This window comes from Pinus tabuliformis, chromosome 8 (genome assembly GCF_031772625.1).
Source record: "Pinus tabuliformis cultivar Carrire ecotype Pingquan chromosome 8, CPIR1, whole genome shotgun sequence".
In the NCBI taxonomy this organism is placed as follows: domain Eukaryota; kingdom Viridiplantae; phylum Streptophyta; class Pinopsida; order Pinales; family Pinaceae; genus Pinus; species Pinus tabuliformis.
This window is the reverse complement of record NC_142294.1, coordinates 863,200,169-863,226,920: the sequence shown is the minus strand read 5'-3', so window position 1 is coordinate 863,226,920 and position 26,752 is coordinate 863,200,169.

Here is a 26,752-nt window from a genome sequence, read left to right as displayed (position 1 = left end):
TAATTCATGATGCTACAAAACTCCATCCAAGGGATCAGCAAATAATGTCTATAGTGGATAAATCTAACAAAGGTAGACAAGTTACTTTTGAAGATGAGGAAGTTGAAACTAACGCTGAAAAATATGTTGCCATTACTGAGGGTGACATTAGAACTGATGTTAGAAAGGAGAAGAGCCATAAAAGACCAAAAGTAACAATGCCAAGGAATGTCTCTATTCTAATTAATTATGAGAATGTTAGGAGGAAGAAAATGAAAGTTGAACATTCTCAAGTAGTCAATGGCAACAATGAAGATCATAGTGAAAATTCAAAAGAAGCAGGGAAATCATTACACCAGGAGCTGATTTAGAGGATGGAATTATTAAAACAAAACAAAATTCCATTCAACATAAGTTGACAAAGACAAACTTAATTGAGGGTGGTCGTACATTTCAACTTAATGTGAGACAAATCTATAAGCCAAGTGGAGGAAAATTTAAATATCAAATCAGAAAGCCACACCACCTGCATGTTCACAACTTTAAGACACTGACGAGGTACAATCCATATGCTCATGTGGTTAATTATGTGCTTCTTGTTGATCAGTTCAAGTTCCCAACAAAGAAGCATTTGATAAGTCAAAAGGTTTTGAATACAATTATTATGTGCTTGGGGAGAACCATTCTGTAGAATCTCAAAGGCAATTGATGGAGGAATATCCCAATAACCCACATTTTGAAACAATGAAATATATCATTTATGTTGGTTTATCAGATACATAAGTAAAGTTATTGGAATGGGATCATAATACAAATAATGAATATAGGGTGTCTATGACTTTCATCCAAAGGGTTAGATTTATTCATAATGAATTTGAAGAAAATTGTGGTGGGGATAAGATAAACATTACTCTAGAATTTCGGAAGGAATTTTGTATGGAAATAGGCTTTCAAATTGAGGAGAAAATCAATTCAAAAGGAGACAAAGTAAATTCTGATATATTCAAAAGTATTGATAACATTTTCCAGTTAGCATTTAGAACTGGAGAGATATGGGAATTGATTAATGATATTTTTAGCATGTGGGAGAACATTGGCATTAAAACCCAAAAGGTCAAAATGTCTAAACAATTGATATGTAGCAATGATAAATCGGGTCTTGAAATGAAGTAGCTTCGAAAAGATATGACTATCACACCTTGGAGAGCATTGCAAGGAGTGAAGGATGAAAAATTTGTCAAAGCAATATTATCTCGTGTGAAGTCAGGGGAATTATCATTGGAGGAAATGTCTGAGGAATTTCAAAAGTAAGTTTGTTGAATTATTTTTACTTATTTCTAGATTATAATTTTCTTTTAAATATAACATATTGTTCTTGGTAGTATTTGTTATACATATCATTATATTAACTTTTTTTACTTTATCTATTCAGTCACAAAGTTTACATGAAAATACAAGAATAAATGTTTAAATTGTTGAATGAAGATAGTTGGGATGATGTTGTACGCAACTACCCATATTCAAGTTCTACATCAACACTAAAAGATTTTTATCTCGCATTTAAAAAGGTATGTTGATTAATACATTCTTTTTTATTCATATGTATACTATTTTTATTTTATAACTTACACATATATTTGTTTATTTTATTAAAGATAAGGAAGGATGCAAATGGAGCACAAGATAGTTTTAGAAGCTTTATTGAAAAAATTAAGATCGAAATACTGAGAAAGCGGTGTCTTAGGAGTGTTGAACTTGATCCAACTCTTATTCGTTTCATTTGGAATGGGCTTGACGCTATTCAATATCAAGTAATACAAGGTGACTGTGAAGACATTTCTAAACTCATACCTAAGAGAGATTATTCCCTAGTTATTGCATATATTCCCCATGATTTCAATATCCCAAACATTGACTATGATAGTGACCTTTATACTTATCACTTGAGCTCTTCGTAATGTGGTTGCGGGATTTGTAAAAGTCACATCATCACCATTATGGATATTTGTGACATTTCATTTAGACACACAATTGGCAATGTTATTGACAAACTTCAAGGAGAAAGAAACTCAAGGATGTAGCTTACATGGTAAGACGTTGAAATTGTATGTTTGATTAATGTTAAAAAAATCATTTATGTATAAGTTAATTGAAATTTTACTATTTCATGTTATAGGCAAAAGTCAAATCTTGTTAACCATGAAGATCAACAAATTATAAATGATTGTGAGTTCATCCATATTGATAGTTGGACAAAAGATGATAGCTATATGTCTATGCTTTTTAATCGAGTAGATGGAAAGAGTCATAGCCAAGTACTGTTTTATGATGCTGTTGTGAAAAAACTAACATATGAAGATAAAGAAGCAAAAGGAGAGATAGTTAACATTTATAAAAAAACCACAGTCATTGATTAACTATCTTATAGACTTATGTTCAAATGAAGGAGATTGGGTTTTGGATTTATTTTCAGGCTTATGTAAGTTTAATTATATAGAATTGAATTTCAATATCTTCTTTCTTAATTTATATGTCATTATACTAATTTACTTCGTTGTTTCTTTTGTGCTTGATAATTAGGTACAACACTAGCATGTTGCCTACAACAAGGAAGAAATTGCACTGCCATTGAAAAAGATCCAGTACAGTGCAAATTTATTTAGCAAAGAATTAATTCTATACAATCTCTTCCAGATGCGATGCAAGAAATTGGGTTGAAGAAAGGGGATTTTAGTGAGTCATGTGTGGAAAAAAAGGCAAAGGAACCTCAACCACCATTACATGGAATGATTGGAAAGGCATACATTGGGAGATTCACAGACATCACAGTTCCGTTAGAAGAGGAAAATGAGCAAAATGAAGTAGAAAATATTGTGGAAGAAGACAATGATGAAAATCTAGAGGATGAAGAGTTTGGATTACATGATATTGTTGATTAAATTTAAGTTATGTTTGGAAATCAAGCTCATTTTTTGTAACTATTAATTATTTATACTTGTAATGTTTTGAATTTGACATTTTATGAGAAGAATAGGCATTCAATTAATGTTGTTATATGTTAAATATTTGTGTTATGTTATTTTCACTTTAATTTTTATGTGAATCATTATTTTTTGAAAAAAATTGTGATTATTATTAATTTTTGACATGAAATTCATAAAAAAAGCTATTATTTAACCATTTTTTGTTAAATTTTTCCTATAAAAATTGTGATTTTGACATGTCATTCCTAGCAAATAATTATCTCAGTGTGTAATTTTTTGGTTATATTTATGCTCAAAATGTTTATTTTTATGTCAATTGTTAAAAATTATTGGTTTTTTTAGAGACAATTATTTGATGTGCGTTGAAAAATTAATTAACGATGTATAAATATGTAGAATATTGAAACTTTAAAATATCGACTTTCTTCTTTAACTATGAAAAAAAATATTGAAACTTTAAAATATCGACTTTCTTCTTTAACTATGAAAAAAAATAAAGACCTCACTGCAAAAAAAATAAAAATTAAAAGAAAAACAAGAAAATATGAAGAAGAAGACCACTTCAAAAATTGTTAAATTTAGAAAATAATTATTCACATTTAATACATCAGAAAATTTAAAGTCAAAAAATAAGTCTTTTAAAAAAAGCGCCTATTGCATAATCAACACTTTTTAAAATCAGTATGCAAATCACTAACATTCTAAAAACTAATGTACATAAAAAAAATTAAAGTGTCAAAAACTATGCTAATCGGTCGATTTTTTTGCTACCTCAACGAAACGGGTAATCGTATCAGTTCCCGTTTCAAAGTTTACATTGTTAAAAAGAATCCCGCTAATTATCAAACCATTATGATTATCCCCCTTTAAGCCAAGTTATATGGAATTATTTTGGAAAATAAAATCACTACATGGCCAAAATGCAATGAAAAAAAAAGATAAAGAATAGTCCATATTTAGGAGCTATCATTCAATTATGGACCACCTTGTTACACTTAGAATAATTATAGAGGAGTGTCACAATGATAGAACTATTCTCCTATATTGTTTCATTGATTAAAAAAAATACTTTAACATAGTTTCTAGGCCTAACCTTGGGAATATATTAGAAAAGTTAAAAGTTCCTTTTGAATCAAGAGTTGTTGTGCTAAAGGCTATATGAAATGTTATTTCCAAGTTTAAGGAATATTAAGGGTTATATAGAAGAAATTAATTGTAGTATATGAGTTAAGTAAAGTTGTCCATTGTCCTCGCCCTTTTCGACATATACATTGACAAGTTATAGTGTTGTTGGAAGAAAAAGGTTGTGTCAACCTAAATCTAGCTCATATAGTCATCATTCTTCTTCTTCATGTTGGTGATATTGTTCTTATGGCAAGCATAAACTATAATATTCATAAGAAACTAAAATACTTCAAAGAGTTATGCTCCAATAAAAATATGATCCTTAACACCAACAAAATGAAGGTTATGATAATTAAATCTAAAAATATCATTTATGCTAATTTTGTGTATGATAAGAATAACTTTGAGGAATTAAATTCTTACAAATATCTTAGATTTGATCTTCATCACAAGTTAAAGAGGCTTCCTAAAAAATACGGGTCATCCTAAAATTGCTTCAAGCTCCAATCACAACCACCTACGACTCAAATGAGGTTGGCATAAAAATGCTAAGTTCTATCTATACCATTGAGGAATAAAAAAAAAGCCAGTTTACATTATGTGTGAGAGAGAGAGAGAGAGAGAGAGAGAGAGAGAGAGATTTTGTGTGTGTGTGTGTGTGCGCGCGCCTGTGTGTTATTGAAACAAAAATATTATCTTATAAAGTTGTTGTGGCATAGCCAACAACAATCATACAAAAGGAGAAGACTAGTAATATCTATTGGTAGCATAGTGTCGCCATTGATGTTAACCATAGGAATTCAACCAACTAGTTGGGAATTGATGTCAACAGTTAGATGGCTTCTACATGATCTTGATGTTTGTGACAATGATCATAGGTTTGATTGAGGTGTAAAATTGTTGAACGAGATGAATGAAGTTGGATTGAAGTGTTGGTTGTAGATATAGGCATTGAGGATTGAGATTTCCATGAGTAAAACATATGTTGTGGTCTTACCACTATCACAGAGTTACACTGCCCTGCTCTTCTCATGGATTGCATTTGGCACTTGTTGTAGGATTCCTAGCCTATGCTCGAAACACTGCTTGCACACGTCAAAAAGGTAAAACCATGGGCTTAACTATTAAATTTTCCTAAGGTATTGGTTGAGAATAGTTCGATTGCTTTGGTCTAATTTTTTTTTGATGATTTGGTCATTGATTGTTCAAATTTGATTGAATGAAATTCTAAAGGTGTAGTGTAGACAAATTGATTATTTAAGTAATCATTGAAATGGTGACAGTGGTTTGATTATGCCCATGTAAAGAGTGTAAATTTGTTGAAGCAATTTGATTGGATGAGGTCAATGATCGATGTGATGGGGAATTTAGTTTAAAATGGTGATGTCATGTATCAATGTAAGGTTAGATAATTCATAGAGTATAGTCTAGATTCCTAGCAGCTTGAAGGATGTGACGGTGATGCACTAGAGTAGATCGATTGAATAGTGGTGGTGACATGAATAAACAAGTCGATCGGGTTGTTAATCACTCCAGGGTGATGGATCGAGAGCCTGATGGATTGAGAGTTTAAGTGTTTGGCTTTTAGAGTGCCATTGGGTAGAGCATAGTGTAGAGATCCTTTGATGCCATGCATATGTATGGATTTGTATGTTGTTATCCATTGTGTGTTTGAGTTGTATCGTTGAATCAAAGATGCAATGTAGTTTGTATGTTATTGTAAGGTGTTGAGTCTGAGTATGGTTCAGATGTATTGTCATATATAAGTGTATGTCATTGGTAGAGTATTATTGAGAGAGTGTATTTTGGGGGTTTGATGAGATATGTTGATTGAGTTGATCATGTGTGAGGGAATATTTGTTTTTCTTGAGAAGAGTTTTGGTTTGATTCAGTTGAGTTTGTATTTAATTTGAGCTACAAATATTTAGTGGGTCTAGCCTAAAAATTGTGAAATGGGACTCACAATTGTTTTATGTAGAGAGTAGTGGGCACTAGTTTTAAAATGGATGAAAGGAAATTGACAAGGTTTTGAAGCCTAGGACCTTTAATAGGTGAGTGGTGTCTTGTCGACAAGTTGTGGTTTGTTGATTCAGGGAGTGGTGGATTCCTTTGGGTTGTGGCCTAGAAAATTTGGGAATGGTGGCTTCCCCATGTAGTGGTCTGGGAAAATATTAGAGGTGGGGCCTTGTTGAAGCCTCGGAAATCGTTGCCTCAACATGGGGGAAAACCACCTGGTCCGGACCTTGGTTGGCAGCTCCTTTTGCGTTTGGAGTAGTAGCTCCGACTGGGGATAATGGGACCAATTTCCAAATCTATTAATGGTTGTGCTAATGGGGTGATGTATGATGTTTTTAAAGTAATGTTCAAGCTAGACGTAATATAATCTAAACTAATCAATCAAAATGCATTTTATTCTAATTTAGGAACTATCTAATTATAAATATACTCAGGATAAACTTGATGCATGCGATCTACAATAATTTCTAAAAGCAATTGGTAATAAAGATCATTCAATTGCGATTAGAAGTGAATTCGTTTTAACAATAATCATTTCGTATAAAAAGTTAGCCGAAATAATTGTGAAAGATATATCACATAAATAATTATTCATATATTCAAAATAAAATACTACCCTGTATGGAGGGGAAACATGGAAGGAGATCTGTCTTCTCGAAATCCTGAGGACGAAAATTGAGAGGAGAATTGCGAACCTGCAATTTCTAAAACAATGTAGGAACAAGGAAATCAATACTGATTATTTTTATATTAATAAAACATATTAATTAATTTATATTAAATTATAGTAAATTAAAAATATAAATTAATTAAAATAATTAGAATAATTATATAAATCAATTATAATTTATATATATTATATTATACATATTATTTATATATTAAATATAATAATATAATTAATATAATTTAGTCATATTAATTAATTCAATTCAATTATAGTAAAGGTTTTAATATTTAATAATTTTAATAATTAATATATTTCAATAAAAAATATTAAAAATTGTAAATAATAATAAAATCCTGTTTCAATGAATAAGAAAATAATAAATAAAATAATAATTAAGAATCATATGTCGGCTTCTATTTGTGAATTTAGGGTTCTTGTATTTATTTTCAGGTCGCAATTCTATTCTCTCTCAATAATCTCTCATTCTTTTTCTTTCTTATTTGTCCTGATGATGGACCCCCTTTGGGGTTTGAAACGTTGGCAGAATGAAGTGAAGACTGTGGTTAATCCGGATCAGGAATCAAAAAACTCCCACAGAAGCCTAAAATCTAACATTACTTCCCTGTACGGAGGGGAAACATGGAAGGAGATCTGTCTTCTCGAAATCCTGAGGACGAAAATTGAGAGGAGAATTGCGGACCTGCAATTTCTAAAACAATGTAGGAACAAGGAAATCAATACTGATTATTTTTATATTAATAAAACATATTAATTAATTTATATTAAATATTTTAAATATATTAATTATTTTATAATCTTATAAATTATATTAATTAATTTATATTAAATTATAGTAAATTAAAAATATAAATTAATTAAAATAATTAGAATAATTATATAAATCAATTATAATTTATATATATTATATTATACATATTATTTATATATTAAATATAATAATATAATTAATATAATTTAGTCATATTAGTTAATTCAATTCAATTATAGTAAAGGTTTTAATATTTAATAATTTTAATAATTAATATATTTCAATAAAAAATATTAAAAATTGTAAATAATAATAAAATCCTGTTTCAATGAATAAGAAAATAATAAATAAAATAATAATTAAGAATCATATGTCGGCTTCTATTTGTGAATTTAGGGTTCTTGTATTTATTTTCAGGTCGCAATTCTATTCTCTCTCAAAAATCTCTCATTCTTATTCTTTCTTATTTGTCCTGATGATGGACCCCCTTTGGGGTTTGAAACGTTGACAGAATGAAGTGAAGACTGTGGTTAATCCGGATCAGGAATCAAAAAACTCCCACAGAAGCCTAAAATCTAACATAAAGATCATCATCATACAGAAGTGCAATAATGGTAATCAAGATTCAGACTTTCATACATGAATAATCCGAAAATAAATGATTGCTTAATACATAAGTGAAAAGGATTAGGAGATAAAAGTACCATTTATAATACGTCTTACTCATGTGTTTTAGCAATATTGATCTATCTTCAATCCATTCAACAACATCTAAGTGTACAAAAGTGCAATTTCAGTAGAAGATGCTAAATCAGATAACAATAAATCTTGTTCCATATATTTCACCAGAACTTCCTCAAAGGGATAGAAGTGCATGTTTTGAAGAGAGTTTCTGATAAAATTTTGGACCCCTCTCTAAATGCATGAGAGGGGTTTAAATACTAAAACTATAAAACTAAAAATAGATTATTACAAAAATAGTTGAGAAGGTTTAAATGACTTGCCTCAATTTGTGCAAAAATAAAATCAAAATGGAAATAAACAAGGTGACTAACTATCCTGCATCTGATCCTTCAGATCGCAAATATCCATCATGGGCTTCAGCTGTGTTGGTTGACCGACCTCAGCTTTCAACTGTCCAGCAAAGACGACATCGGACAATGCTGGATCCATTTTCTCGGTGGAAGTGGTTAGGCATCGCAGGGTCATCCATTGGCTGCGAGGCTTGACCAAATGCTGCCAATATGCCTCCTAGTCTAACCTGGTCATTTTCCTTATCACTTTTGCCTTTTCTTCCGCTGCATGTTTCCTTTGTTGTTTGAGTTGTTTCGCATCAGGAAGCAAACCTGGAATGGAATCTGCCACAAGATTGGCACTATGCAAATTCTCGTTGATATTTTCTATGACACAGTTTGTTGCTTCCGCTATGTCTGCTGTTGCCTTTTCTGCTTCTTTAAGGCGAGAATCCCAACTCCCAAATAGAATTTCCCTATGTGATTATTCTAGCTTGGGGAGGTCGTCTTTTCTCCCCTCCTCTGTATTTTGCCAGGTGATGAAATTAGAGATCATTTTAAAGATATCATCATAATCAAGGCGCATTTCTACGACTTGACTTGTCAGTTTATCACTTGTTTCGTAATAAGATTTCCATTGTGAAATCTTCTGGCCCAATAATTCTTTCTGGTGCATCAACTGGGAGTTAAGACTGAGTGCTTTGGTGAAAAACTGATCAATTTTTAGATCATTCTTATGTAGGGTAGTTATTGCCTGCACCTTTTCTTCCTTCTTCGCTAAGCTGGTTTGATGTTCTATTTGAATCTGTTCAAATACCTGTTGAAGCTTGGATAGCTGTATCTCTTCCTGCTCGTCAGATTTGACTTGCTACAATTGTTGCTCAAGTGACGTTATTTTATTTTCTTTTTCCCTAAGCAACATTTGGATTTTTGTTTCTTTGTCCATGGTTGTTGTAGCATAAGCACCTACAAAGTGCGAGAGTCTAGTAAGGTTGGCGGATAGATCAACAGGCGAGTCCTTCCATAAAACATCCATTGGTTCATTTTCAGGGGTATTAGTAGCTATAGAGTCAAATTTCCTTTTCTTTCTTTTCCTTTTCACCACAACCTTATGTTGTGGGCTATAAAATACATCCAGAGGGGGAATTTCTTCAATTCTCAAAATTATTTCAGAAGTGGGGGTAACAGGGATGTGCTCTACCTCTTGCGTATTTGTAGTTTCTTCCACTGTAACTTCCAGAGCTATTTTCTGTTGTGGAGTTTGCAACTCTGGCACCTGTTCCTCTACATTGAGACTTTTATTAAAATTGTCCCACTCTTCCTCTCAGTTAATTACCATGGGTTTTATTGGCTGTGTGGAGGTAGCAGGGATTTCAGCCTTCTTGCTAGCTAAAGCTTCTTCAACTATCTTCTGTGTAGATTGGGTTGTATCCCTCACTGACTCCATGCTTCTGCTTTTCCCATTTTGTGATGACTGTTGCGATTCCCCGATAGATTTCTCTTGAGATTCTGCTCTAGAATCGGACTTGGAATTTTCTTTGGAGTCACCTTCTATAGTCACACTGGGAGTAGGCTCCCTTATTGGTTCAATCAATAATTGGTCCAATGGGACCATTGCTAGCCTTCTTTCTCTGTAACTGTAAAAATTTTCCAGATCTTCACGGTCAAAAATTAGTTGTGCCATATGCTTCACCTCTATGAAGGTGCTCTTATGAAAAAATATGTCATCAAAAAAATCCTCCTCATTACTGAATACTTTTATTTTCACCAGAGTGGTGAAATCCTTGACAATGCCGAACGGGTCATATTTCCGTCTATGGAATTTAGGTAGTTGTAGAGATAGCATGTTCTCTTCTTCTTTGAACGCATGCCCTAGATCCTATAATTAAAATTCTTCGCACTGCATAGGGAATGTAGGCCAAATGGAATTTTTTTATTCTTTTAGTCTTGCTCATTCCTCCCTCACTAGCTGTTTGATAGGCTATCTCTCTAGCCATTAATTTATATGGAACATAGTATGGGAGGACATGGGGGGAGGTGATGCTGCCAAAAACTCTGATATATGTAAATGTTTCCTCCTTGAACCATCTAGCCACTGGGAGGATGTCAACTTCAGCTTGTTAGGAAAACTTGGGGGCATCTCGATTATAAAGCCACTTGTGAATAGGGAGCATAACTCCATGGAAAATCTTGAAAAAATGTGGTTCAAAACTGGATTCCCACATGTCCTTGTGGTATATGTGAATAGGGAGTGGATTTCGGATAGTCCATTTCCATCCCATGATAGGGAATTTTGAACTAAAACAAATAGCATCCATGACATAGGCGCTCATAAAAAATGGAGGGTAAACCCTCGAAGCAACACTTCTTTTCCTTCTATACTCGATAATTGTTTTTGCTAAATTGTCTGACAAAATTTGTGCCCAATTCATTACAGTTGCGTTAACAGCTGCATCTATTAACGAAAACCACTATGGGGAGAACTTAGTACTATCAGGTCTGCCAAACAGTCTACATAACATAGCCGCTGCAAAACTATAAGGGGGACAAACAGACGAAGTAGTGTACATAACAATTTTGTCTTTCTTGATTTTCCCTTCATAATTTGACCAGGTGATGAGCCCCAAAAATGTACAATTATTTGGGCTCATTCAACCTCCTAATTTGGCTTAGTCCACCATTCTCATTTGTTTATTGCATGTTTTTGATTATTTTTATGTTAATAGAGTGAATTTGGTTAGTCATTATGCCAACAAGTCTAATGGGTGCTTTGTGTAGCCTTTTTGGTCAACTTGGAGACAAAATTGAAGGTCTCAATGAGCACTTGGCAGCCAAATTCGTGGGAGAACAAGCTAGAGGATTTGTAGGAAGGTGTCCCCCTCATTTATGGGCCCTTACCTCGAATTCTCCACCATCAGCTCGGAGTTCAAAGGCCACCAAATCAATGAGCACAAGGGCAGCCAAGCAAGTCAAGTAGGACTGCTGTTAACTACAAGTCTTGGGCAGCCAAGTCCCTAACTTTTAGGAGGACTGTTGGGTCCTCAAATTGTATAAATAAGAGGGCTTGGGGCCTCATTTTGGTTAGCTAGGGGGTAGTCATTTTGTAGCTAGTTAGTCATTTTGTTTTAGCCATTAGTTAGCTAGTTTGTAGTTCGATTTTTATGCAATAGATTAGCTTTGCTTTCAGCTCATGTTCAAGTTCTCCTTGTGGACAGTTTTGATGTACTTTTCATTTCTTGATTAATAAAGATGGATCCAGCTTTGCACCAGCTCTAAATCTTTCATGGGAGGCTGTAGCTCTTGGGGTTGGGCCCATCTCAAGCGCCCAGTACCTCCCTTGTTTCTCTTTATGTGTGTTTGTTGCGTTCTTGAGAAAAAATCTGCTCTTTAGATTTAATTCATGCTGTGTTACTTAGGTTGCTTTCGATGGTTAAAGTAGTTTCTTATGTTTAAGATAGATTGGTAGGAGTTATTCATGCGTTTATATCTCTTTGATAATGTTTTGTTCACAAGTTGTACGTGATTCTTTTCATGAATAAGGTTGCTGTCCACCGATTTCACTAACTTGTTAGATAGATCACATGATATTTCGATTGCATGCAAGATGTAGTTGGTTTGATCAAGCAACCACTATGAAGGGTATCTCCATCACCTCCTCGTTCATTTAAGCCTCGTTCAGGTCAGCTCCTCCATCACCAAGTCTGTTCCCTCATCTCCCATCTTCTCTTTTGCCAAGTAACCTTACCTTCTTCCCCATTGTTGTCTCAACTACCTTCAAGCCAAGTCAGCTTTCCACATCATCTCACCACTCCATCCATCAGTTCCTGGGTCACTTCAGACCCCCATCCTACCTCCATAACCATCCATGCATCTTCCATCAACCATCCATCCTCAAAAATCCAATTCGTAAACATCCTGTAGAAGAATTACAGAACATCCTGTAGAAGACTTACAGGACTTTCCTGTAGAATCCCCTGCAGACATCCTGTAGGAGGCCACTCACTCGGTTGCTGAGCCTCTGAACGTGAGGAACCTCTGTGGACTGATGCTAAGGATCTCTGGGGACCTCTCCTAGCCTCCCCAACCTTTCCCAAGCTTTCCTTCCTTCCGCATCACATCTGCACAACCAAACCCTAATAAGCACAAAATCACAATCACTCCATCCACTTAAAGAAAAAATACAAAAACATGTCTTTTAAGATGCAAGTAGATTAGATTCATGCATTTTCACTTATTAGAAGTAATGGCATCATTGGTAGAAGTTTCCTTCACATTCTTTGCATCATAGAGGTTAGACTAGTTAAATTAGGGTTTCCTAGGGTTTCCATGTTTTGATTTGCTTTCAGTTCATTTTTGCCAAGTAGATTAGTCTTCTTTGAGCTAGATTTCGTCCATCATTTAACAAGCTTCTTCTGAGAGCCTATAGAAGTTGGCTTGAGCCCTAGCGGACTTGTGCCAGCTGACCAAGTGACAGCTGCGACAAGAGCTAGTACTTGTGCATACAGCACCGTCGCTTCCAAGTTTGTACGAACTACCGGGTTGATAAAATTAAGAGACAGGAAGCCCCAGGAGTTGTAGCATTATTGCTACAATACTAGAGCCCACCATATTTTTGGCGCCGTTGCCGGGGAAGTGGCAGAGTATTGGTGATTGTTGCTATTCTTCTATTTTCTACTACAACCTTCTGCTAAGTAGTTTATTTCATTTCCATTATGCAATTTCATTTATGCAAAAGTAGATTAGCATTTCTTGCTTTCATAGATTAGCATTTCAATTCCGCAATTTCATTTCTGCAAGCATAGATTAACATTTCAATTCTGCAATTTCATTTCTGCAAGCGTAGATTAGCATTTCAATTCCGCAAGCGTAGACTAGCATTTCATTCCTGCAATTTCATTTGAGCAAAATAGATTAGTCTTTTCCTGCTTTCATTTCAATTCCGCATGTTCATTTTAGCGAGATAGTTAGTTGCAGTTCAATCTATTTTAGTTTTGCAGGTAGAAGTAGAAAAAACAAAAAAATCAACCAAAAAGATTTCATTTCATGCTTTGTAGGAGTAGAGATAAGTTAGAAAAATGATTGCACAACACCCCCACTGCTTCACACAGCCAACATTCTTCTTCGATGGCTGTGATGAAAGAACCCCTGGGTGGACATCAAGACATATCTGAAGAACCTCTAGGGGAGAAGAAGAAGAAAACATTTCTCTGGAGCAAATGGCTACAAGCAGAAATGTTGGGAGCAGTCCCTTATCCAAAGATGAATTTGCAAATCAGATCGAAGATTTCAAGAGTGACATGAGGCAGTTTCTTGCCATGCAACTGGATACCTTGCGGATCCAAAAGAAGCAAGAAGAAGCCAAGAGGGCTTTGGTCATTTTTTGTCCTAGGTGCCTTAAAAAGCATCCTAGGAACGAATGTCCAATGCACTCCCTAGAAGTGTGTTTTGTATGTGAAGAATACCATCCTACAGATCAGTGCCCTTCCTTGCCCAGAATCAAAGCTGCATATCAAAGAGCCAAGGGAGCCACTGAATCACTCTATTATATGAACCAAAGGAGGCCACATGGACCTAGATCTTACCAGCAGGAGCTGCAAGGGATACCCGAGACCTATTATGACCCTTATCAAGCCACTTTCATGCCTTCTTGGGATCCCCCTGCTCATCCTTCCTAGTCTACACCTCCTCCTTGGTCATATTTTCCTTGTTCCTTCACAGATCCATATTATGCCCAACCATTTGCTCATTCATTTCACTCTTATGCTCAGCCACAGCCTCAGTGGAATGCACCTTATCAGGAGTGGAGGCCCCAGTACAACTCTCATCCCGCTCATTTTCCTCCACCACCTGCTCATCCACAACCATCGCCTCCTCCTCCACCAAGGCAACCCCAAATGCCTACCCAACCACAATGCCATCCATCTCCATCTCAATTTCACACCTCCACTCAACTACCCGTACCATTTCCAAAACCACACAATGGAGCAGCTCAACCCCATTGCAAATCTGAGGCACAACATGTGCAAATGACTCCTTTTGAGCTCAATGATGTTCACCAAAGCTCAGGAAGAGTGTTGCAAAAGAGAGAATCTATTGAAAACATTGAAGGACCTAAAGCAAAAGAAGATTCCAAAGAGGAGATCAAAGAACCATGGGCTGCACTTAATGAAGAGAAGAGATCAGAATCAGAGATCGAGAGAGTTCCTTCATGGTTACCATCAGATCTTCCATGTATTTAAGAGAAAGATCAGCAAAAAGAGGAAGATGAGAAAGTCATGTTAGAAGGTGACATGAAGAATGATCCAGATCAGCCAAAGAACCAAGGATATCAAAGCTATATTGAGATATGGTTTCGGAAGGTCACTAAGTTGCAGCAGTACTTTCTTCCTCAGTTTTGTTTGATCCCTTCAACGCCAGATCATTTGGTCTCTGAGATCTGGATACCTGTCAAAGCATGCATCTCGAGCGTTCACATCATTTTGTCTCTAATCTCGATGTGCACATGGCTCCATTGGAAGTATTCTTATATTTGAGAATGAATTTTGTTTTTCAAGTAGGGTAGGGTAGAAAAAAAAGAAAAAGAAAAAAGAAAAAAAAAAGAGAAAAAATGAAAAAAGGAAAATAGAAATCTAAGGTGAAAACCTCCTCGGAGGCGCCTTAGATTGGCTCATTGATTGAAAACCTCCATGAGGCGGTCAATGGGTTGGGAAAAAAGAGAAAAGAGAATAAGATCCTTGGGTGAAAACCTCCCTTGGAGGCGCCCAGGGCAGGCAATCAGGGTGAAAACCTCCATGAGGCGCCCTAGTTGTTTTTCAAAAAAAAAAAAAAAAAAAAAAGAGAGAAAAAGAAAAAAAGAACAAATAAAACTAATTTCCATTGGCTAATTGCAGGTTGCAAGAAGGACATTGTAGGTCAGGTGGATCACTCAAAACAAAGACAAAGAAGTTTTTGTGCCTTCTACAGGAAGTTTCGTATCTTCTACAGGAAGCTTACAAAAAAGCCAAATTGATCTCCGAGGAGGACCTGAAGGCTTGGAATATGTCCATGAGGCCTACCCACATCCATGTTTCCATTCCTCACCCCTTTTCCATCATTTTTTTCATGTCATTATGCTTCTTTCCTCAAAACTGTGTCTTCTACAGGAAGCTCTGTATTTCTACAGGAAACATCCTGTAGAACCTTTGGACGAGCCAAATCCAATTTCAAAAGTGAATCTAATGGTGGGAATCTGTTGATTAGGCCTACAAGCACTTGTGTGCCCATCCCTTGCCTTCATCCATCATTTTTTCACCTCCTTGTGCTTCTCATTGTGCTTCTACAGGAACTTCCTGTAGAAATTGTGGGAAACTAGGCATGCATTTCAAAAAGTGGTTTGGCAAGCATGGTAGCTTCCTCAAAGGTTCAGAAGTCCTCATGCAATCTTCCAACTCCTCCTCCATCATCTCCATACCTGCATCACAGCCAAAATTCATTTTGTCATCCCATGCAAAAATTTGCAAGAAGCCTTGAAGCAAAAAGACATAGAACGAAATTTGTTTTTGCCATAACTTGAAAACCATGCATCCATTTGACAAACCGTTTTGTGGGGAATTGTACAAGGTCGATGACAACATGCCTGAGCAGTTTCATGCAATTCCGGTGCACGGTTTCCAAGAAATCAGCCTCCATCACCATCAACCATTTTTGCGTTTTCTCCATATCCGTGCATCCATTTTAAAACCTGTTTCATGGGGAGATGCACATGGGTGATAGTAGCCTACCCAAGCAGTTTCAGCCGATTCTGATGCACGGTTTCCGAGAAATCAAGCTCTGAAATCTTCAGCCATTTTCCATTTTTCTCGAAATCCGTGCATCCATTGATCACGAATTTGCTATGGGAGATGCATAATGATGGTAGTAACATGCTCACCAAGTTTCAGATCAAACCGATCTACCGTTTGGGAGAAATGGCAAAAAGAAGTTCTGGTTTTGTGACCAGGCAGCAGCAGCAGCTTGAACAGGCAGAGTTGAACGTGGAAATGAACTCTTGTTGCATGCATCTGGCCAGAGGACACCTGCACAAGGAAACCAGCTATGAATCATCAGCCACGCCCTCATGCAACCAAGGAATCCAAGCATGCAGCAGCAAAAAGCTTCACAGCAGCCAGTCGATTTGCAGGTACGTGACTTAACCTTGTTCATCTATTTGCATAGATCTAATCTGAAGCAATGCATGAATGAATGAGATGAGTGGATTCAGCCAAGAAGGGAGCCACGTTCAATTGCACTCAGCAAGGTAAAAATCACGCATGCATGGATCAGCCATTCACGTGAAGTTCAAAACAAAACACAGTCAGTTGGGGATTAACTAAACTCTAGTGCAACTAATGGAATTGAATACAAGCAGAGAACAAATAGATAACAACAGCAGTTCATGACATTACTTCAGTTCGAAAAATCCAGCACGCATGTTTTTTGCCACCTCACCACAAGTCACGCAGTAATTCAAGGGACGCTCGGCTGAAACTCTCACCACTCTTTGTTAAACTGCGGTCAACTGAAGCGCATGTCCACCATCCAGATCAGTTAAACAATGGTGCTCTACCGATTTCTACCTTTTATTCTCGAGATCTCTCCAGTTCCTTAAACAATTCCCGCCTGTCGCACTCTACAGGCGTTTCTACAGGAACGCAGTCTCTACAGGAGCGCAGTTCTATAGGAGCGCAATTCTACAGGAACGCAGTCTACAGGAACGCAGTCATCTACAGGAAAGCGGGTGCCTCACGAAAAAAGGTGGCCAATTAAAGAGGTAACCCTGAACTTTGCATGCAACTGGTTAGTAAAAGTGGCAAGACCTTCGTCCACAGTCGGGTCATAAAGATATTGGTGGAATTGTTGTTTGCTGTGCCTATGCTATCGTTCTACAGGATGTCGATATAAGTAGACTGTGTTGAATTTTGTGGATTATGTGCATGCTCTGTCTTAATAGACCAAATCTCTGTTGCATTTGCCACCTTTAATTAAAACGACCGTGTTCATCATGCCGGGTGGTTTTATAAGACGGGAACCCACTGAGTCCACTAAATTAAGGGAAAACCCGGCAGTGGTAGAGCTCTTCACCAGAGCACAATGGATATCTTTTCGTGATAAATTGCAGGGTTACGATGATGAAGTGGCTGAAGAATTCTTGCAGGCTCTGAGACCGAAATCCCAGACACTGGCCACAGTAAACTTCAGAGGCCTCAGCCTCAAGCTCACTCCGCAACATATCAGTCGGATCACAGAACTCCCTATGGGTTTGCCATGGGATAAGGACGAAGAAAAAGAGGGCACACCTATCCTGTCAGCAAGAGAAAAGAGGCTGAAGAGCAGAATGGACAAAACTGAGGTGGTCCACGTCAGCCCAAGCACCTCAACAGTACCTGCAACCACAGCAAAAAGCAAAACTCAGGTAGGTAAGCAAGAAAAGGTGGAGACACCTGTGCCTACAGGAAAGCAGAAGCAGGCTTCTACAGGAAGCCTGAAAATCATTAAGAAACAGGCTTCTACAGGAAGCCCGGAAACAGAGATAAAGGCTTCTACAGGAAGCCCGAAATGGCTAAAACAGGGTCTTCTACAGGAAGCCTTAAAAAGGTGAAACCCAAGGAGAAGAAGGCGGACATCCTAGCTAAGGAGGCAGCAGCCATACTTGCCACCATTAGCACACCTCCAAGACCAAAAAGGAAGGGAAAGAGGCAAACCTTCATGTACTTTAAAGTAAAAAAGGAGCACACAAATAAAAGTGGGCAAACCCAAACCACTTTCAAAGGAGCAAATCGTCATTAAGGACACGAAGGCTAAACAAAGGGAGGAGCCTCCTTCAAAGATATCCATCAGCTATGAACAGGGAAGCCCGAAGACATCCACTTAGAGAGAAAGAATGAAAATGTTGGACACAAAGGCCTTTCTACAGGAAGTTAGCAGACTGCTTCTACAAGAAGACAGAGACTGTTTCTACAGGAAGCCAGCGAACAGTTTCTACAGGAAAGTCTGAAAAGCGGGAAGCCAAAGGAGAAATCGGCCGAGATGCTAGCCAAGGAAGTCACCAAGGCCATCAAAGACAAGGGGAGAGATTTGGTTGCTCAGAGGATGAGCAACACTTTCAGTAGGGGGGTGATGATGAGCCCCAAAAATGTACAATTATTTGGGCTCATTCAACCTCCTAATTTGGCTTAGTCCACCATTCTCATTTGTTTATTGCATGTTTTTGATTATTTTTATGTTAATAGAGTGAATTTGGTTAGTCATTATGCCAACAAGTCTAATGGGTGCTTTGTGTAGCCTTTTTGGTCAACTTGGAGACAAAATTGAAGGTCTTAATGAGCACTTGGCAGCCAAATTCGTGGGAGAACAAGCTAGAGGATTTGTAGGAAGGTGTCCCCCTCATTTATGGGCCCTTACCTCGAATTCTCCACCATCAGCTCGGAGTTCAAACGCCACCAAATCAATGAGCACAAGGGCAGCCAAGCAAGTCAAGTAGGACTGCTGTTAACTACAAGTCTTGGGCAGCCAAGTCCCTAACTTTTAGGAGGACTGTTGGATCCTCAAATTGTATAAATAAGAGGGCTTGGGGCCTCATTTTGGTTAGCTAGGGGGTAGTCATTTTGTAGCTAGTTAGTCATTTTGTTTTAGCCATTAGTTAGCTAGTTTGTAGTTCGATTTTTATGCAATAGATTAGCTTTGCTTTCAGCTCATGTTCAAGTTCTCCTTGTGGACAGTTTTGATGTACTTTTCATTTCTTGATTAATAAAGATGGATCCAGCTTTGCACCAGCTCTAAATCTTTCATGGGAGGCTGTAGCTCTTGGGGTTGGGCCCATCTCAAGCGCCCAGTACCTCCCTTGTTTCTCTTTATGTGTGTTTGATGCATTCTTGAGAAAAAATCTGCTCTTTAGATTTAATTCATGCTGTGTTACTTAGGTTGCTTTCGATGGTTAAAGTAGTTTCTTATGTTTAAGATAGATTGGTAGGAGTTATTCATGCGTTTATATCTCTTTGATAATGTTTTGTTCACAGGTTGTACGTGATTCTTTTCATGAATAAGGTTGCTGTCCACCGATTTCACTAACTTGTTAGATAGATCACATGATATTTCGATTGCATGCAAGATGTAGTTGGTTTGATCAAGCAACCACTATGCAGGGTATCTTCATCACCTCCTCGTTCATTTGAGCCTCGTTCAGATCAGCTCCTCCATCACCAAGTCTGTTCCCTCATCTCCCATCTTCTCTTTTGCCAAGTAACCTTACCTTCTTCCCCATTGTTGTCTCAACTACCTTCAAGCCAAGTCAGCTTTCCACATCATCTCACCACTCCATCCATCAGTTCCTGGGTCACTTCAGACCCCCATCCTACCTCCATAACCATCCATGCATCTTCCATCAACCATCCATCCTCAAAAATCCAATTCGTAAACATCCTGTAGAAGAATTACAGAACATCCTGTAGAAGACTTACAGGACTTTCCTGTAGAATCCCCTGCAGACATCCTGTAGGAGGCCACTCACTCGGTTGCTGAGCCTCTGAACGTGAGGAACCTCTGTGGACTGATGCTAAGGATCTCTGGGGACCTCTCCTAGCCTCCCCAACCTTTCCCAAGCTTTCCTTCCTTCCGCATCACATCTGCACAACCAAACCCTAATAAGCACAAAATCACAATCACTCCATCCACTTAAAGAAAAAATACAAAAACATGTCTTTTAAGATGCAAGTAGATTAGATTCATGCATTTTCACTTATTAGAAGTAATGGCATCATTGGTAGAAGTTTCCTTCACATTCTTTGCATCATAGAGGTTAGACTAGTTAAATTAGGGTTTCCTAGGGTTTCCATGTTTTGATTTGCTTTCAGTTCATTTTTGCCAAGTAGATTAGTCTTCTTTGAGCTAGCTTTCGTCCATCATTTAACAAGCTTCTTCTGAGAGCCTATAGAAGTTGGCTTGAGCCTTAGCGGACTTGTGCCAGCTGACCAAGTGACAGCTGCGACAAGAGCTAGTACTTGTGCATACAGCACCGTCGCTTCCAAGTTTGTACGAACTACCAGGTTGATAAAATTAAGAGACAGGAAGCCCCAGGAGTTGTAGCATTATTGCTACAATACTGGAGCCCACCACCAGGGGTGGGTGCAGTCCGCTGGGTCGTCGTTCTCTTTAGCAAACTTCTCTATGAATTGCCTGTTGTAGATGACTTGGGGCTCTGGTAGGTGGTACATAAACCGTAGGTTGTCCGGGGTAAAAGACCCCATAAACTCTTGGCTTCTTGTCTTGAATTATCTGTCTGAGATGTCGGCTTCATCTATGACCCATTTTACCATATTGGTATAAGGAATTATCTTCGGCCGAGCGGTTATGCGGTGCAAAAATGAGCATGTTGTTTCCAGCATGGAAGCGTTCAAGGAATCACGTCTGTCAACTGTAACTTTTGTTTCCATAATCCTCGGCTGTTCTTCCTCCAATATGTTATACATAGCCTCCCATGTAGAGGTTACTCCCTCTTTGTTGCATGTGGTATCCGTGAACAGGGGAGTCATCTTTGTCTTCTCAAAGGCGGCAACCTTGCATTTCTTCACCATTGTTCTCAATGCTTTGCTCTGCGGGTTTTTCTTGTAAATGGAGAACAACAGCTATCAGATACATACAGATGAACATAAAAATGAAGTAATGTAGATAGCTTGTAAAGGTGGTAAAAAGAGTTTTATTTGAATGCATGTAAGAAGATATCATATCAAGCTAAATGGCTTTTCACACATAAATGCAGTTATTTCCCACTAAATGCCCACTAATGATTCATTATCCCTTAGCTTTAATGCTCATAAATGTTTGTATCGTAAAATGGGACGAAAGCTTCTAGGGTGGTGAGCCATTGTACTGCGATAATAGCAATTGTGTGATTTGTGAAGCAATATCACAGATCACAATATCGCAATATGTCCCTTTTACCTTTCTTACCTCCTGTTGTGTTTCTGTGATATGCGAGATGTGAGCCGTCCATTAGTTGTTTCAAAACATAGCTAATTGCTAGGTTTATCCTATGTAAAAGACCTAACGGACTCGAAACATTTACTTATAATATTTTAAGGTGTGGGTCCAGGTGTTAATCGCATTTCACAATATCGGCTGGTGGTAAGTGCAAAGTGTTTGTTTGGATTCCCGAAATGTGATGCGATAAAGGTCAAAACGCCATTGCAGTTTTGCATCTCGCAAATTTCGCAATATCGTTTTAAAAGTGGGTCCTTTATAAGTGGTGATACGCGATGCGAGACTTAAGCCAAAAAGCTTAAGGACTTCTATTTTCGTTGGATTTTATGATAATTTTCGACCATAGAACCCTTTATTTAATCATTTTACTAGATTTTGGAGGTTTAGAAAGGTCCTTTGGTGGGTTTTAGACATGCTATATATGAAAAGGTAAGTATTTAGTAGTTCCCTAAAAAGGTTTTGATTGTTATCTTTGCTTTATTCCAAAAATAAAAAGAAATGCCTAAATGCTAAGTTTTGTTTTTGGATAATTTTTTTTAAAGGGCCTCCAAAAGTAATATTAACTACTATTATTAATATATTGGGGGTTGTTGAATACCACAACAATTGTTGATTCACTTGGAAGAACCAGTTATCTCTGAGAGTTTTTTGAAATTTCTAAAACTTCCAAAATAAAGATAGTTTTGAAAATAAAACAAATTACATGGAATATAAGGTAAGTAATACTGCTCTTTATCAAGAAAACAATCATCTGCCTAACTATCGTTCTTTTGATTATTCTTTTCTTATAAAAAGTAACTTTGTCTACATCAGTCTTTACTTAGTTTTTTAAAGATAAAAGCAATAAGTCTCTCCCCAGATCAGTTTTTGGTTTACTCCGTTGTCATAGGTAGAGCCTCTGCTGCCAACAGGTGTTCATAGCCTCGACACAGTTACCTTTTAACCAGCAATGATCCAGTGTCCCACTTAAATCAAAATGCAATTTTAAAGATAAGCTCGTAAGTATACTTATTTCTTTCTTTATTTTCTGAAGTAATTCATTGTTGATTCAACCCTTCCTCTTTTATTTCTTAAAGGATAATCTCTTGGTTTGGTGACCAACATTGACAATGCCATTCACTTGATTTGTAACTTAACTAAACAAGCTGGCTCATGATGAGACCCCTTGTCTTTTGATTAATATAATCATAAGTCATTACTCTATTTTGATATGCAGTATTGGTAATGTCAGTTAGTTATAATCTCATGATCATGGTAAGCCGGCTCTTGCTGAGACCTCTTATCCTTTAAGTTTAAGCATATTTTAGAATTACACTCTAAAAATGAAATATGGTTAAGTGGGGAGGATCATTGGTCCCCTAAGAGCTTCTAGATGGCAATTGTAGAGTTTTTTGAAGATTCCTTTCTGGAGAGGAACTTTGCTTTGTTATAGATACTTTTCTAGACTGATGTAAAGGAGCAGTTTCTCTCTTAAAGCTAAGTTTCATAAAAAATCATATAATTAAGGAGGAAGACAGGAAATTTAAGAGCAATCAAACTTAACTATACATTTCATATGTGAAGATTACTTTCATAAAAATCTTTACTTATACAAGCGAAAAGTCAAAATCAAAAAGAGATTATCCTTTGTAAAACCAAAAGTAAATGCTTTTGAATTGGTATTATTATTTCTAAAGGAAAATTTTAACTAAAGGAAATAATATACAGTGAACAGAAGAGATCATCTTCTATGGAAAGTATTTCTTTAGAACCTGTCCATTAATGGGTAGAGATTCTCTCTTACCTGATAAATCTTGTAGCAGAAAAGTCGATGGGCCTAATTGTTCCACAATTTGAAATGGGCCAAGCCACATTTGTTGGAACTTGGTATGCTTACCTTTCTCTTCATGGGCTTTATCCCATTTTAATACTAGGTCTCCAAGTTGAAAAGATTTTGAAGCTACAAAATTTGAATCAAAGGAGGCTTTGACTAACTGCTGATGATGTGCATGCGTGGCCCTGGCTTTTTCTCTTTCCTCTTCAAGCTTAAGAATTTGTAATTGTCTAACCTGCATAGATGAGGAAGGAGTTTCTCCAATGAATTGAACTAAGGCTAAGGAGGGAATTGTGACGTTTGTTGGTAAGACTACTTCTTTCCCATAGACCAAATTAAAAGGAGAAGTTCCAATGGAGGCTTTCTGATTTGTTCGATCTTCCCATAGAGTGAACACTAAAGTCTTATGCCAGTTCTTTTGGCCTTGGTCAACTGTTCATTTAATCATCCTGATGAGATTTTTATTTGTGGATTTGGATAATCCATTTCCTTGCGGATAATAATTGGCCGAATACTTAAGCTTAAAACCTCTTTTAAGAGCAAATTCTGTCATAGCATTGCTTGGAAAATAAGATGCATTATCAAACATCAAAGAAGATGGTAAGCTAAATCTGGTGACGATAAATTGATCTATAAATTCAATAATATTTTTTGAATTGGCTACCTTGAGTGGAATTGCTTCTACCCATTTGGTGAAATAATCAGTGGCTGCAAGGATGTATCTATGATGTTTAGAAGAATGAGGAATGATCTCACCTATTACGTCCAATCCCCATTATTCAAATGGTTGGTCAATGTTGACGAACTGTAATGGTGGCGTGGGTTTTTCTGTCTTCCAGTAGCTATTTGAAAAATCTTACATCTCCTTACATAATTGTGTGCATCTTTAAACAATGTTGGCTAGTAATAGCTAGCATGAAGGATTTTATGTGCTGTAGTATCACCTCCAAAGTGACTACCAGCTAGTCCATCATGTAGTTCCTGCAACACCTTCTCTGCCTCAGATTTGTCAAGACATCTAAGTAAAACATAATCATAATTTATTCTGAAAAGCACATCGTTGACCATCTGATATTGCCTAGCTTTTAATCTCAAGGCTCTTTTCTTTGTGTAATTTAATTGGGTTGGTGCATAACCGTTTTTCAAGTAAAATATGATATCAACATACCTTGATTCTGTATCATTGAGGCTTACCTCATAGAATTGTACATCGTCACGTGAATGCTGCAACTCTGATAGATTCGATGCTCCCACCAACATCCTGCAAAAACCTTGACCTTTTACAATTTTCACTACTTTAATTTCTATGTCATATTCTTGTAGAGAAGTCACCCAATTTGCTCTGTTTTTTCCTACGTCCCTTTGTATTAAAAGATTTCTCACTACAGAGAATGGTACTATGAATTTAGTGTGGGTTTTGAGGAGAAAAGGTCAGTGTTTTATAGATTTGAAAACAACAAAAGCCTGTTTTTCAACATTTGACTAATTTAATTTAGCTCCTTGCAAATTGGAGCTAAAGAAAGAGATCAGAGCTTCAACTTTATCCTGATTTACTTGTGTCAATATGGCTGCATATGATTTCTCAGAAGCGAAAGTATATAGACTGAAATGATTGGAAAAATTTGGGGTTGCGAGAGACGAGGCATTTATAATTGCTTGTTTTATCAAGCTAAAATATTCGTGTTCCAAATGTCCCCATTTAAACAGAGATTTTTTTCTTTATCATGGCTTGAAGAGGTAAAAAAATTCTTGATAAGCTAGGGACAAATCTTTTAACAAAATTTATTTGACCCAGGAAAGATTGCATTGATTTCTTGTTGTGTGGTAAAGGTATTTCAAAAATTTCTCTAATTTTGTCAGGGTCAATATGAATTCCTGCTTTGGAGACAATGAATCCAAGGAGATTTCCTTTAACTTTTTTGGGTTCAAAGAAATTCCATACCTTTGGCAACATTCAAAGATTTGTTTTAAATCTGTTAGATGATTACTTCATTTTTTGTACTGTTATATCATCCAAGTAGATCACTACTGATTTGCTTACTAACCTTTGAATGTTATATCCATAGCTCTCTGGAAAGTAGCACCAACATTGATCAGTCCAAATGGAATCTTCTAATAAGCATAAGTGCCCCAATTTGTTATGAATGTAGTTTTCAGCTGGTCATCTAGATGTACTAAGATTTGATTATAACCTGAGAATCCATCTAGGAAAGACATTAGCTCAGAGCCTGCCATTGATTGCAAAATCTGTTCCATAGGAGGTAATGGGAAATTGTCCTTTTTGCAAGCTTTATTGAGGTTGCAGAAATCTATGTATATCCGAATATCGCCGTTCTTTTTTCTGATTGGGACGAGATTTGAAACCCATCGGGAGTGTCTGATAGGAAAAATGATTTTGGCTTTCAGCAGTTTATTCAACTCAGATTTAATTTGACTTTCTAAATTAGGATGGATTTTCCTCAATTTCTGTTGAATAGGTTTTTCGTCAGATATCATGGGAATAATATGTTGAATAATAGAGGTGTCGTATGTCTTGAGATCTTCATAGTTCCATGCAAAGACATTCTTGTATCTCTTCAACAAACCTATAAACACTGCTTTTTCATCTAACATAAGACCAAGACCTAAGTTAATATTTTGAGGTTTTAAATCAGTCCCAAGATTGATCAATTCAAACCTCAGAGTTGAACTCTGAAGTTTTGAATTGGTAGATCGTTTAAATCTGTCTTTAAGGTCATATAAATCTTCCAACTTAACTACAGATTTTGGTATAGCATTAATGACTGTTTCTTGTTTAAGTTGGTTATCATGTTAGTCTTCATCAACTATCTGGTCATCATAAGAGCCTTCTGAGGTCAGGAAGCTTATAATATCCGGATCGTTATTAAAGACTCTCCAGTTGGTGATATTGTTAGGAATAGAGGGCCTAAAAATTAATTCAATGGAAAATCGATCTGGGTTGTAATCTTCTGGAGGGATAAGCTTGGAAGCGACATTAGCTAGAAGATCGGCACTAGCATTCTGGAGTCTTGGGATAGGGGAAATATTAAACGCAGTAAAGTGGAGAGTCAGATCTTGGACTAATGACTGATAATGTTTCAAGTGTCCTGATAAACAGTGTATAGTGTTTCTTACCTATTTTATGACAATCTCTGAATCTCCGAATACTTGGAGGTATTTAACGTTAAGGCCAATTGCCTTATACAGACCTTGAACTAGTGCCTCATATTCAGCAGTATTGTTGGTGCAATCGAATTCAAGTCTGCATGCTAGCATAGTTTTTCCCCCTCTGGGCTGACTAAGATGCAACCTGCTCCTTCTCCATCATTGGATTTAAATCCATCGAAAAATAATTTCCAAAATAAAGATTTAACTACAAGTTTATCTACA